The sequence below is a fragment of the Rhinolophus ferrumequinum genome, chromosome 4 (genome assembly GCF_004115265.2).
Source record: "Rhinolophus ferrumequinum isolate MPI-CBG mRhiFer1 chromosome 4, mRhiFer1_v1.p, whole genome shotgun sequence".
NCBI classification, from domain to species: domain Eukaryota; kingdom Metazoa; phylum Chordata; class Mammalia; order Chiroptera; family Rhinolophidae; genus Rhinolophus; species Rhinolophus ferrumequinum.
The window spans coordinates 92751263-92765684 of record NC_046287.1 but is presented as its reverse complement, the minus strand read 5'-3'; the positions used below and the strand labels follow the sequence as shown (position 1 = coordinate 92765684).

Below are 14422 nucleotides of genomic sequence, written 5' to 3'. Positions count from 1 at the left end.
TCTTGAAAAATTATGTCATGCAGGGCGTCGGGCGGGGTCTCTGCTCCTGCTCCCCACACAAGAACGCAGGATATGGCTAGGCCAAAAAGGAACACCCACGGAGCCATAAGTAGGGGAGTCATATCTCTATACTCTCGCTGGCGGCTGGGTTGGAGAAACAGGAACCAGGAGCAACACAATTCTCAATCCTCACTGTGCCGCTTGCAGACTCAGCCACCATCTTCTTGCTAGCTCCCGCTTTTTTCCTGCTAGCCTAGCCACGGCAGTTATATTCATGGCCAATGGCTCACTGGTTACAGCTGACGGCCAACTAGCCACAGCTGCTGGCCATTTGATCACAGTCGATGGCCATTTACTACCTGAGCCAGCACCTTTCTATGTGAGGCCGAGAGCCTGGAAACTGCTTTTTGGGGCTCTGTCCCCACAAATTATCAGAGTCCAACAGACCCCAGGTGGGTGGTGACTAGCCTCGGTATGCTCTGAGACTTTTGCTAAATTGCTCCAGCGTCAGCATTGGCACCAAAACAGAATTTACATTAACCTGGTAACCACAGCTTTTCCCTTCTAGTGACTCCCTGAGACGCTGCCGCAGGCAACTTGTGTACCTCACGAGGCTTTATCAGTGGCTGAACCTTAAGGGAGCTGGCAGATGGTAGCAGGCCTCGGGGTGTACTAGTAGTTTTCGGAGCTACCCTAGGTCTGGTACTGGTGGCAGATCTCCTCGGTGTGCAGTGTGGACTCTCCCACATGCCTCCAGGGTTAGCAGAGGCAGGGAAAAACTGTGGATCACTTTGCAGCTCCTACCAGGTAGCTCCCAGCCAGTCACAGGCAGTGGCTGACCTGGGCCTGCACTGGAACCCCTCACAAGAGGCCCCAGAACCAACGCACTTGGAGGTTGGCTTCAAACCACAGCAGAACACTGCCCAATTAGCCCCACAAGCGGCACTCCCAAAGGGCTGTTTCAACAGGCACCAGAGCCCACTGGGGTGAATCCCACTCAGTGGGGTAAGCCCCCTGCACAGCAGCCTGTAAGCTATGGAAATGGCCAAACCCCACAGCCAATCAGTCTGGGAGTCAGTCCCGCTCACTGACATGCCAATAGCAACCAAGGCTCAATTATAATAGGAGGGCACATACGACCCACAAAAGGGGCATTCCTGGAGCACCCAGCACAGGTGACCAGGGAGACTGCCACAGAGCCCCACAGGACCCCCAGCCAAGACGGGGGAACATAGCAGATCTACCTAATACATAAAAACAAACAGAGGCAGCCAAAATGAAGAAACTAAGAAATGCATCCCAAATGAAAGAACAGGAGAAAAATCCAACAAAAGAACTAAACAAAATGGAGGCAATCAACCTACCAGATACAGAGTTCAAAACAGTGATTATAAGGATGCTCAAGGAACTTAATGAGAATTTCAACAAAAAGATAGCAAGCATAAAAAGAACAGAGAAACCACAGAAAAGAACCAGTCAGAAGTAAAAAATACAATAATTGAAATGAAGTATGCACTAGAAGAAATTACCAGCACAGTAGATGAAGCAGAGGATTGAATCAGCGATTTGGAAGACAAGATAACAGACAAGATAAAAAACCCAATCAAAACAGCAAAAAGAAAAATGAATCCAAAATAAATGAGGGTAGTTTAAGAGACCTCTGGGATAACATCAAGTGTAACAACATTCTCATCACAGGGGTACCAGAAGAAGAGAGAAAGCAAGGGAATGAGAACTTATTTGAAGAAATAATGAGGAAAACTTCCTAGCCTGGCAAAGGAAATAGACATACAAGTCCAGGAAGCGCAGAGTCCCAAACAAGATGAACCCAAAAAGGCCCACATCAAAATGCATTATAATTAGAATGGCAAAAGTTAAAGACAAAGAGAGAATCCTAAAAGCAGCAAAAGAAAGGCAACTAGTAACTTATAGGGAGCTCCCATAAGATTGTCAGCGGATTTCTCAACAGAAACTACAGACCGGAAGGGATTGACACAAAATATTCAACATGATGAAAAGCAAGGATCTACGACTAAGACTACTCTACCCAGCAAGGTTATCATTTAAAATTGAAGAACAGATAAAGAGCTTCCCAGACAACAAAAAGCTAAAGGAGTTCATCATCACCAAAACAGTATTACAAGGAAAGTTAGAGGGCCTTCTTTAAGATAGAAAAAAAAAAAACATAAAAATTATGAATAATAAAATGGCAATATCTACATATCTATCAACAACTACTTTCAATGTAAATGGATTAAATTCTCCACTCAAAAGACATAAGAGGGCTGAATGGATAACAATACAAGATACTTACATATGCTGCCTACAAGAGCTTCACTTCAGATTGAAAGACACACAGAGAGGGAAAGTAAAGGAATAGAAAAAGATGTTTCATAAAAATGGAAATGAGAAAAAATAAAAAGCTGGGGTAGCAATACTTAACACCAGTCAAAATAGACTTTAAAACCAAGGCTACACCAAGAGACAAAGAAGGTCCCAGCAATCCCACTTCTGGGTATTTAACTGAAGAAACCCAAAACACTACATCAGAGGGAGTGTGCATCCATATGTTCTTTGCAGTATTGTTTACAATGGCCAAGATGTGGAGGCAGCCTGGGTGTCCGTCAATGGAGGAATGGATAAAGATACATATATATAGTGGAATATTGCTCGGCCATGGAAGGGAATGTGTTCTTGCCATCTGAGAAGGCATGGATGGACCTGGGGGTATTGTGCTGAGTGGAGTGTCAGACAGAGAAAGACAGATGCAATGTGATTTCATGTGTATGTGGAATCTAAACAACAAAATAAACCAATGGAACAGAAACAAACTCATAGATAAAGAGAACATTTTGATCGCTGCCAGATGGGAGTGGGGTGGGCGTCAGTGAAAAATGGGAAGGGATTAAGAAGTACAAATTGGTTATTACACAGTAGTCATATGGATGTAGGGTACAACATAAGGAATATAGTCAATAATACTGTAATAACTGTATGGTGCAGATGGGTACTAGATTTGTTGGGGTGATAGATGGGAGGAGGTTGGGGGCAGGGTGAAAAAGGTGAAGGGATTAAGAAGTAGAAATTGGTAATTACAAAATAGTCATGGGGATGTAAAGTAAAGCACAGGGAATACAGTCAATAATATGGTAATAACTATGTATAGTGCCAGGTGGGTACTAGACTAGTCAGAGGGATCACTTCTTAAATTATATATATGTCTAACCACTATGCTGTGCACCTGAAATTAATATAAAATAATATTGAATGTCAACCGTAATTGAAAAATTTTAAAAGTAGGGGAAAAGGTGAAGGGGAATAAGAGGTTCAAATTTCCAGGTATAAAACAAATAAGTCATGGAGATGTAATGTACAACATGGAATATAGTAAAAAATATTGTGATAGCGTAGTACGGTGTCAGATGGTTGCTGGACTTATCATGGTGATCACTTCTTTAGATATATAAATCTTGAGTAACTATGGTGTGCCTCTGAAAGTAATATAATATTGTGTGTTAGCTATATTTTAATAAAAATCTTTAAAAATATAAAATAAAATAAATTGAAAAAAAGTGGAATGTAGTACGCAGTAAGATAATGGATCTGGAGCTCAGAGGGCAAGGATGAACTGCAGGGATGCAGTTCCAAATTTAGGGGCATTTAAGGGGAAAAGGAAACTATAATTTGGATGAGACTGTATAGTATTCAAAAAGCAGGAGCAGAACAAAAACACTTTCTTGAATTTTTTTTCTCTTCCTTATAATTTTCTTTTTTCTACTTTTTTATTCCTTTTTTCCATGTTTTTATTTTATTTTTTAATAGTTAGACATTTATTATTTATATCCCTCACACAGTGACAACCCCCCTCCCCCCATCCACTACCCCTCTGACATAGCACACAGCCATTACATTGTAACCCCTCTCCCTGCTTTTTCACTTGCTTCTTTGTCTACACTGGTTGACCGTATTAAACCATAAAACCATTTCATGATCTTTCTCTGCTCAAATGGTTTTATTCACTCTAAGTAAAAGACACAGTCCTTCCAATGGTCTTCAAGGCCCTACCCCACTATTTCTCAACCCTGGTAACACATTAGAATGACGCTCACTTGAGCGTCTGCCCGTTATCTCCCTAGACCTCTCTTCTTTCTACTCTCTCAACTTCTGCCACAATTGCCTCCTTCCTTTCTCTTGGACATGCCAAACATGCAACTACCTCAGGGTGTTTCTGTTTCTTCAATACTCTTCCTGCAGGGACGTACATGGCTGCCTCCCCCTTCCTCTTCACAACTTTACTCAGGTGTCATCACCATGAAGCCTTCCCTGAACACTTTAATTTAAATTGCAACACCCCTTATTCCTACCACCCTTTTCTGTGTTATTTTTCCCCAGTGGACTTATCATTAACCTATCATATATTTTACTTAAAAAAATTATTGAGGTGAAATACACATTACATGAAATCATCCATTTTAAAGTGAACAATTCCGTGGCATTTAGGACACTTACTATGCAACCACCACTTCTATCTAGTTCCAAAATATTTCCACCTCTCCAAAATAAAACCCCATATCCATTCAGTAGCAGGGAAACTATTCCCTGCTCCTGCCCCTCTTCAATCCCTGGCAACCACCCACATACATTCTATCTCTATGGATTTAGCTCTTCTGGACATATAAATGGAATCATACAGCATGTGACCTTTTGTATCTGGCTTCTTCACTTAGCATAAAGTTCTCCAGGTTCATCCCCATTGTAACACGTATCAGTATTTCATTCCTTTTTATGACTAATATTTCATTTTATATACATACATACATACATACATTCATACATACACACAATTAATTCAACTTTTGAACATTTGGGTTGTTTCCACCTTCAGGCTATTGTGAATAGTGCTGCTATGAACATCTGTGCACAAGTGTTTGTTTGGGTCCATTTTTCACTTCTTTTGAGTATATATTCCTAGGAATGGAACTGCTGGGTCACATGGTCATTTTATGTTTAACATTTTGAGAAACTGCCAATCTCTTTTCCACAGCAGCTGAACCATTTTACATTCTCAACAGAAATATATGAGTTCTGATTTCTCCATATCCTTACCAACACTTGTTATTTTCTGTTGTTTGTTTGCTCATTTGTTTATTATAGGGGATGAAGTGGCGTTCTCCTAATGACGAATGGTGTTGAGCAACTTTTCATATGCTCGTTGGCCATTTGTGTATCTTCTTTGGAAAAATGTCTATTCTAGTCCTTTGCCCATTTTTAAATCGCATTGTCTTTTTGTATTGGCATTGTAAGAGTTCTTTATATATTCTAAATATACAGATAGCAAGATATATGATTTGCAAATATTTCCCCTTTTCTGTATGTTGTCTTTTTACTTTCATGAGAATGTTCTTTGATGTCCAAAACGTTTTAATTTTGATAACATCCAATTTATTTACTTTTTCTTTTGTTACTCATGGTTTTTGTGTCATTCCTAAGAATCCATTGCCAAATCCAAGGTTATGAAGTTTAACCCCTGTTTTCCTCTGAAAGTCTTATGATTTTAGCATTTATATTTAGGTCATTGATCATTTTCAGTTAATTTTTGTATATAGTGTGAAGTAGGCGTTCAACTTCATGCTTCCGCATGTGGCCATCCAGTTGTCCCAGCACCATTTGTTGAAGAGGCACTATTCTTTCTTCCTTGAATGATCTTAACACCTTTGCCAAAACTCAGATGGCCATAGATGTTCGGATTTAGTTTTGGACTTTCAATTCTATCCCATTGATCTCTACCTGTCCTTATGCCAGGAACTCACTGTTTGGATTACTGTAGCTTTGTAGTAAGTTTTAAAACTGGGAAGTGTGAGTCTTCCAAATTTGTTCTTCCTTTTCAAGATTTTTATATTTTATTATTTTTATTGTTTATCGTCTCCTTCTCCCCATCACAACATAGGCTGACTAGGACGTGGATTTTTGTCCGTTTTGTTCACCGGTACTCTAGCACATAGAACAGGGCCTAGAGGACAATGGGCATTTAATACTTGCTAAATGAATGAATGGGCTCCTCTGAAGACAGAGTCATCCACAGCTCAGAGGTAAGGGTGGAGTGGGAGGAGAAGAAGTGAGGGGAGGAAGAGGGTACCATGGTTGAGCAACTGCCATCAGAGAAGAGTTAAAATGGCAGAAGGAGGAGTGCATTAGGCCCTGGGCTACAGTGCCAAGGGACTCTTTCAAAACATTACTGGCAGGACGCATGAGCAGCAGCAGCCATTCTGGTATGTGAGTCAGGCTTTCGTCATTCAAATGTACTTAAAACTAAAAATCATTTAGTTACTATCACATTAAATATTTTATGTTTTTCAAAAACAGAACATCAGATAAGATGAAGTAGAATGAATAACAATGAATTATTTTCTCTGAACTGAGAGGGAAAATAGGTTTTGCATCTTATCTCAAGAGTCTCCACAGCTTTTAGTATATGTAAATAATTATTGCTGATAAGTTAATGCAACTTTACAATCATATCAGAAAACATACCTTGCAATGCAAAAGTACCATACTGACCTTTTTTAAAAAATTCAGAACAAAATCTTAAATAAATACATTTATCACATGTAGTCAAACTAAATAACTGGGGTAGTGACCTCAGCAAGTCTGAAAACTATTGTTACTCATGGGACAGAAAGCAGTGAAGAAAAAGCAGAGCTAGAGTCCATGTGAAGTAGTTGAAGATAAATGCATTGGCAATTTCTTTTGATGCTGATTACTTTCTTTTTCAATGTAAAATTTTAAAAACGTAAATAATGAAGGAAGTATGAAGAGCATCACTACTGTTGAACATATATATTATGTAAACTGCCACTGAATAATTATATTTTCCTTACATAATGGCAAATAGTGCTGCTGTGTAGTTAAGCAATACGTTGCCACTCCACAAATTAAGCCATATGGTCCCATCTGTTTCTACGTTCCATTACAATACACCCACTGTTTAATAAAGAAACTATTAACCAGAATGGTTATGCAAATATGCCTCTTATTTAACTTTTTCAAAATCAACAAGGTGTTGTAGATATCATTTGTCAGAGAGTTTGATGTATTATGGGAGTTAGATATGTATCTCCTTATCCCCTTGCACTGCTAATGATTCAAAACAACATGTGAAGTATATAAACTGTCACTACGATTGCATAGCTCTGGGATTTGCCAGGTGCCAGTCACTCTATTCAAGCCTCAGGGAAAATGTACTATTGCACCAGGAAGTCATCTCAGATTTAAATATGATCTGGGAGTTTTATTCCCTGGACAGAGGTGACAGCCTGGAGAAAGCTTTGCCTCAACTTGGTCTTCAGTTAAGTGAGTAAAAGACCATGGTCAATTCACTGCCTCAAATGCAAAACACACTCCAGGAATCAAACGGCTGTTCATCCTTCAAATCCAGCTCAGGCATCAGCCGAGGCGTGTGACTTGCCAGATGCACATCTTCTCAGTCAGTACTTTATACACATTACTATTTTCACTTTAGTTCGTGATGTGTTTGTTCACATGTCTCCTCTATTAAACAACAAAGTCTTTGAGGACAGTGCCTCTACTCATCGATGTAGCTCCAATCCCTCCCATAAAATAGGCATTTAATAAATACTTATTATTATTTATGTTAAATGACTATGTCACCTAGTGCTGGAGACTGGGGAATAGTAGGGGCTTACTAAACATTAATTATCATAAATTTTCTTGCTTTCCTCAAAATTTCACTTGTTTTCATCCTTTTATCACCATTCTGCTGTTAGAAGACAGCTGAGGTTCTCATCACCCTAGACCAGTGGTTTTCAGTGAGCGAAGAGGGGTTGATTTTGCCCCCGCAACAGGTCATTTGGCAATGTCTGGAGACATTTTCAGTTGCCATAACTGGGCTGAAGGGAGTGGGTACCACTGGTATCTAGTGGGTAGAAGCCATGGATGCTGCTAAACATCATACAACACAGAGGACAACCCCCCACAACAAAGAATTATCCAGCCCTAAATGCCAGTACAGTCGAGGTTGAGAAACCCTGACCTAGATTTTCATTTCTTGAAATTGACTCCTGGTCATTCTATTCTATTCCTACTCTGTCTCTCCTCTAATCTATTATTCCTAAAAAAATGTTTTTTTAAATTGAGGTATAATTGACATATAACATTATGTTACTTTCAGGTGTACAACATGATTCAATATTTGTATATATTAGGATATGATTACCACAGTAAGTCTATTTAACACCCATCACCATACATAGTTACAACATGTTTTTTTTTATAGTAACTTTTAAGATCTACTCTTTCAGCAACTTTCAAATGTGAAATACAGTATTATTAACTATAGTCACCTGTATACTATATCTCCTGTACACTATATCTTATTTTTCTAACTAGAAGTTTGTATCTTTTGACCCCCTTCACCCATTTTGCCTACATCTCACGCTCCCCACCAATCTGTTCTCTGTATCTGAGCTGTTTGTTTTTCAGATACAACATATAAATGAGACTAAAAATCTTTATAGTCCTTATCCTGTTCAAATATTTTGCACTTTTTAAAATATCTTTGCTTGGGCTGGCCCGGTGGCTCAGGCGGTTAGAGCTCCATGCTCCTAACTCCAAAGGCTGCCGGTTCGATTCCCACATGGGCCAGTGGGCTCTCAACCACAAGGTTGCCAGTTCAATTCCTCGAGTCCCACAAGGGATGGTGTGCAGCGCCCCCTGCAACTAAGATTGAACAGCGCACCTTGAGCTGAGCTGCCGCTGAGCTCCCGGATGGCTCAGTCGGTTGGAGCGTGTCCTCTCAACCACAAGGTTGCCGGTTCGACTCCTGCAAGGGATGATGGGCTGCGCCCCCTGCAACTAGCAACGGCAACTGGACCTGGAGCTGAGCTGCACCCTCCATAACTAAGACTGACAGGCCAACAACTCTACTTGGAAAAAACTCCTGGAAGAACACACTGTTCCCCAATAAAGTCCTGTTCCCCTTCCCCAATAAAAAAAAAAATCTTAAAAAAAAAAATTTGTTTTTAAAAAAAATATCTTTGCTTTTTAGTTATGAGTTGCTGCTGAATTTATAATAACACTATCAAAATATCAGTATGTCAAAAGCAGAACTGGAACCAATTAAAAAATTTTTTACTTCTAATCTATCTGCTTTACAAATCTCAACTCAAATGAAAGCTTTTAAATGAGGAGGACACTGAGGAGGAATAAAACAGACACTGGGGAATGGCAGCTAATTTTTCTTCAATGATTCAAATTTCTAGAGCTACCAAGACCAAATGGCCCTTCTAATTTCATTTGCAGAATAAATGCTGTGTCACTGAATGTTATATAACACACTGGATTGTTATCTCTTATGCTGGCTAGATATCCTCTAACTGTGATTTGTTTAAAATTAATGTGACCTAAGATTGGTGGGTTTTAGAAACAAAAATTTTTTTGAAAATATTTGACTCCTTTTATTAACATGACCATATGTTACGAAATGCTACAAAATTAATTCTTAAATGTGTAAAGTCATATAGACAAATAGGTGGAAGATACAGATACACACACACACACACACACCCCAGGAGTGCGGAAAAAAAGTACACATTTTAAGAGATGTTATCTATGTATTACTTTTCAAAGTTGAATTGAATTACAATAGCAATGTGAGATGTTCACTCAAAAGGTGGCATTAATCAAAGGAATGCTAGCATCATTCATTGTATTACAATTTTAATACAGTATTTTCCTTTCTTAAAATGTGGGTACAGAATTTTTTAGAAACTTTCCATTAAAAATCACATTCCATGCAAATCACATATCTGTTAAGGGATTAATATGCAGAATATATAAAGAACTCCTACAACTCAACAACAACAAAACAAACAACCCAATTCAAAAGTGGGCAAAGCACTTGAACAGACATTTCTCCAAAGAAGATATACAAATGGCCAATAAGCACAGGAAAAGATGCTCAACATCATTAGCCTTCAGGCAAATGTAAATCAACACCACAGTGAGATACCCATTAAGATGGCTATTATCAACAAGACAGAAACTGCCAAGTGTTGGCAAGGATATGAAAAAATTAAAACCTTCGTGCACTATCGGTGGAAATGTAAAATGGCTCAGCCATTGAAGAAAACAGTTTGGCAGCTTATCAAGAATTAAATGTAGAATTACCATTTGAACCAGTAATTGCACTCCTAGGTATATACACAAAGGAGCTGAAAATTCAGATACTTGTATACCAGTGTTCATAGTATCAATAACAGCCAAAAGGTGGAAACAACCCAAATGTCTATGGACGGATGAATGGATAAGCAACATGTGGTATATACATACAATGGAATATTATTCAGCCTTAAAAAGGAAGAACTTCTGACATGTGCTACAACATGAGTGACCTGGAGGACATTATGCCAATGAAATGACTTATGACACAAAAAGCAAATTTTGTATGATTCCACTTATACCATGTTTCCCTGAAAATAAGACCTAACCTAATGCATCTTTTGGAGCAAAAATTAATATGAGACCCGGTATTATATTATATTATATTATATTATATTATATTATACTATACTATATTATATTATACCCGGTCTTATAGTAAAATAAGACCGGGTCTTATATTAATGTTTGCTCCAAAGGACACAGTAGAGCTGATGGTCCAGCTTGGTCTTATTTTCAGGGAAACACGGTATGAGGTCACTAGAATAGACAAATCCATAGAGACAGAAAGGAGAATAAAGATTACCAGGAACTGGAAGGAAAGGGAATGAGGAGTTTTTGTTTAACGGGTACAGAGTTACAATTTGGCAGAATGAAGGGTTCTGGAGATGGAGAGTGGTTGTGGTTGCACAACAATGTCAATGGACTTACTGCACCTAAATTATACACTTAAAATGGTTAAAATGGTAAATTAAATGTATATTGTACAAAAGAAAAATCTCATTGCAAATGTTATAATAATTTGCTTCATCGCCACCTTCCAGGGATTTTACAAAGTCTCCCTCTGCCAAAATTAGCAGAGTTTTAAAATACCTTTAATTAGGAGAGTTTTAAAAAACCTCTAATTTTGAGATGGAAAATAATGTGCCACTGGTACATGGGAGGCTTGAAAGAAATTAGAATCTCTGATAACATAAAATGCTGCAAAATCTTCACGTGTACCCCAGGCCCCGTTAGAGAGGTTAATCCCTTTTCAACAGCCCACAGTCACGGAAGGATGGCCATAGCTTTGTGGGATCCCTGGCTTTCTGCCAGCCTTTCAGATCCTTTCTTCCACTTAATGATGATTCATGTAAACATATCAATTTTCTCTGACAGTGGTAGTTTGGGGGGAGGGGTAAGTACTGTTTTAAAAATAACATTTGCTTCCACACTGAGAAAAAGAGAAAAATATGGAATGATCTGTAGAAAGATTATCTTTTTAATGAGACCTATTTTCTACCTCAGAGCCAACCAAGAGCAATGTGACACACCATTAATCAATATTATTTTTACTTTCTTGGAATCAGTTATTCTTATAATGAAAACTACAAAACTCCTTCAGTCAAAGCAAGTAATTAAATTTAACAAACATCCATAGATTCAATAACTGTGAGCATTCTGAAAGAAAGCAGTAATATAAATTTCTTTTCACACACTAACACATCTGATATTTAAAGTTGTGTTAAAACCTACTAATACTCCAGAATCTCTTTGATTTCAAATGCACTGGAAGGTACACACAATATGAAATTCATTCTTTCATAAAATTGACTTTACGGTCCCTCCTGAAATAGGAATACCATAGATCTCCCACATAAAAATTATATTGGGTAATTAAACAAATTTACCTTATAATACACAACTAAGTACAAGAATATTTTAAGTTCATTTTAAAATATACTTTTTTTTAAAAAAAATATACTTTTAATCATCATTCCTGGATTTGGGTACGCTGTGGCCCGGAGGAAGTGACATAACGATCGCTTGAGTTTCGTCCTGGAATGCCCAGAAGTTTATCAACACCCTATCAGTGAATAAAGCTACACACAAGCTCACTTTAAAATAGAAGTCCTCCAATAACAGCTTGGTTTCTTTTCATATTAATACTGAATTTCACACGAAACAAAAGACCCTAACTAAAAGTAATCTATTTTGCCCAAAACAAGACTTAGTTATAGTCGGCAGCCTGTACTCATGATATGAAGTGCTAAGGTAAACTGATGTCACTGGAATTTCTGCTTAATAAGCCACTGGGGAGCCTCGATCTATGTTCACTTAAATCCCTGAGATACAGATCCCTTGGCCACTCATACAGTTGTTTTCAGCTAGAATGCCAATGTTGATTAGACATCATTTCTTAAGTCACAGTGAAGATCTAGAATTATTTTTTAAAGTAAAGAGATAAGATACATTTTTTATTGTTACCACTTCTTTTGGAGATGGAATAATCATTCCATTGCCTGTTTGATATTTTATTTATGCCAAATGTAGTGCAAGGGAAGCAGACTAGGCATTAGAGTAGTGAAGAGGGAACCTAAAGAACATGCCTCATTGTTTGGGTCACATTTACGGTGATTCGAATGCTATATATTTTTTCCATGTATTATTCTGCATGTTAAGAACATGATTGAACATTTTAAGGGTGAGAAACTCGTAATACTGTTATAAGAGAATGTCAACAATACCTTGGGAAGATTATGACATAAGTTTCTAGCACTCCAATCTATATTCTTTGTATTGTCAGTATATGCTTGGAAATACTGCACACCACCCACATTTTATTATTCAAGTTTGAAAGGGCCCACAATTTAACTAGAGCTTCCATGAACAAGAGGCAACATGATGTAATGGATAAAACACAGGATTTGGAGGAAGAAGACGTGACTCTGAATGCTAGCTCCATCACTGTGACCTTCAAGTAATTAACCACTTCAATCCTGTTTCCTCTTCTGTGTAACTCTGAAACACTAATCACTACCTTTCATTCTGAGAGGATGTGTGCAAGAACAGTTTGAAAACTAAGCTAATGTAAGGATATTGTTTTTTAATTATTAACAAGTAGGTTTACTTCTGCTTATTCCTCCTGCATGCCTCATTGTAGAAAAGATGCCAAAAAAAAAGGAAAAAGAAAAATAATCTCAGAAACAGATCAGAGGCAAAGAAGGAAAAAAAGGGGGGGGTAAAGGTTCACATAAAAAAACAGTATCTCAAGTATTGCCACATATTAGCACCTCACTAGGAATTAAAATTGTGGCATTATTTTCTTCCTAATCAGCATTAACTGCTAGTATTCACCCAGTAGAGCTAGTGGGTAGACATTTCTGAGCCCATACTATACAGTTTCTATATAACTTCAGGGTCAGACAGAAAGAGGGAGTAGGTGAGAGGATAACTGGACCCTGAAAGAAATGGAGTGATCACTGTACAAAAATCTGACTATCCATCAACTGCATTTGTACAAAACGTAACTGAAAACAACCAACAAGCAAAACAAGAGTTCCACCTGCCAAAACAGATGTTACCAAGTCTGCACAGAAAAGCTCATGCGCCACCTACTTACAACTGTTTTCAATTCAGTTTAAACAAGTGTGTTTAGATGATTTCCAAGTTTGTAGCAAACTACAGCAGCAAACTGGGAGAGAGGCGAGGAGATGCTATCAGCAGGTGCAACCATAGCAAAGCAAAATTGAAGCTGGCAGCTTGACCCCAAGGAAAGGGACCAAAGCAAACAAGATGAAGAAAAAAAAATCCTATTAAACTTTTAAAAAACAGACACCAGGTCTCAAAAAGCACAAGAGTTTAAGGTCATTGCATCTGGGAACAACCAACCCTTCCTCTGAGCTCCAGACTTGCTTACCATGCAGTTTCCGGGTGGTGTCCTTAGAATGCTGGAGGTGGCAGAGCCTCAGACACAGCGACAAGTGTGTGGTGGGGAGGAGTGGGACACCAGGGGGAAGCCAACGCACAAGGCTGTCCCTCTGAGATGCCACCTTGCAGCAGAGCGGCGCTTCTTCATTCAGCCTTCCTCAGGAAGGCTTCCTTGATGAAAGGACCCTGTTGTTAAAATAAAAACAGTTAATGAAAATTTGACCACCACTGACTTCCACACTCCAGGATCCTGAAATGCAATATGCGCCAATGTAGACGTGGAATCTATGCCAGGAGCTGGGGAGAAGGAGGGGTGAACTGGTGGAACACCGAGGATTGTCAGAGCAGGTGAAACTGCTAAGTGTCATTACCCATTTGTACAAACCCATAGAATGTACAACCCCAAGAGTGAGCCCTAATGTTACATTGGGGTGACAATGATGTGTCCGTGTGGGTTCACCAATTGTGACAAATGACCACTCTGGTGGGGGGTGTCCACAGTGGGGGAGGCTCTGCACGTGGGGCGGGGCAGGGGTATATGGGAATTCTGTCTCTT

General features: G+C 38.8%; 1 protein-coding gene across 4 annotated transcripts in view; it reads right to left on the bottom strand.

Moving 5' to 3' along the window:
* Positions 1-14422, bottom strand: part of SMAD9 (SMAD family member 9) — an 83170-nt gene that overhangs the window by 57233 nt on the left and 11515 nt on the right. For all 4 annotated transcript variants that reach the window (XM_033104772.1, XM_033104770.1, XM_033104773.1 and 1 more), the window contains exon 2: positions 13856-14052. The gene's annotated coding sequence lies outside the window, so the exon portion shown is untranslated. The remainder of the gene's footprint in view (positions 1-13855; positions 14053-14422) is intronic.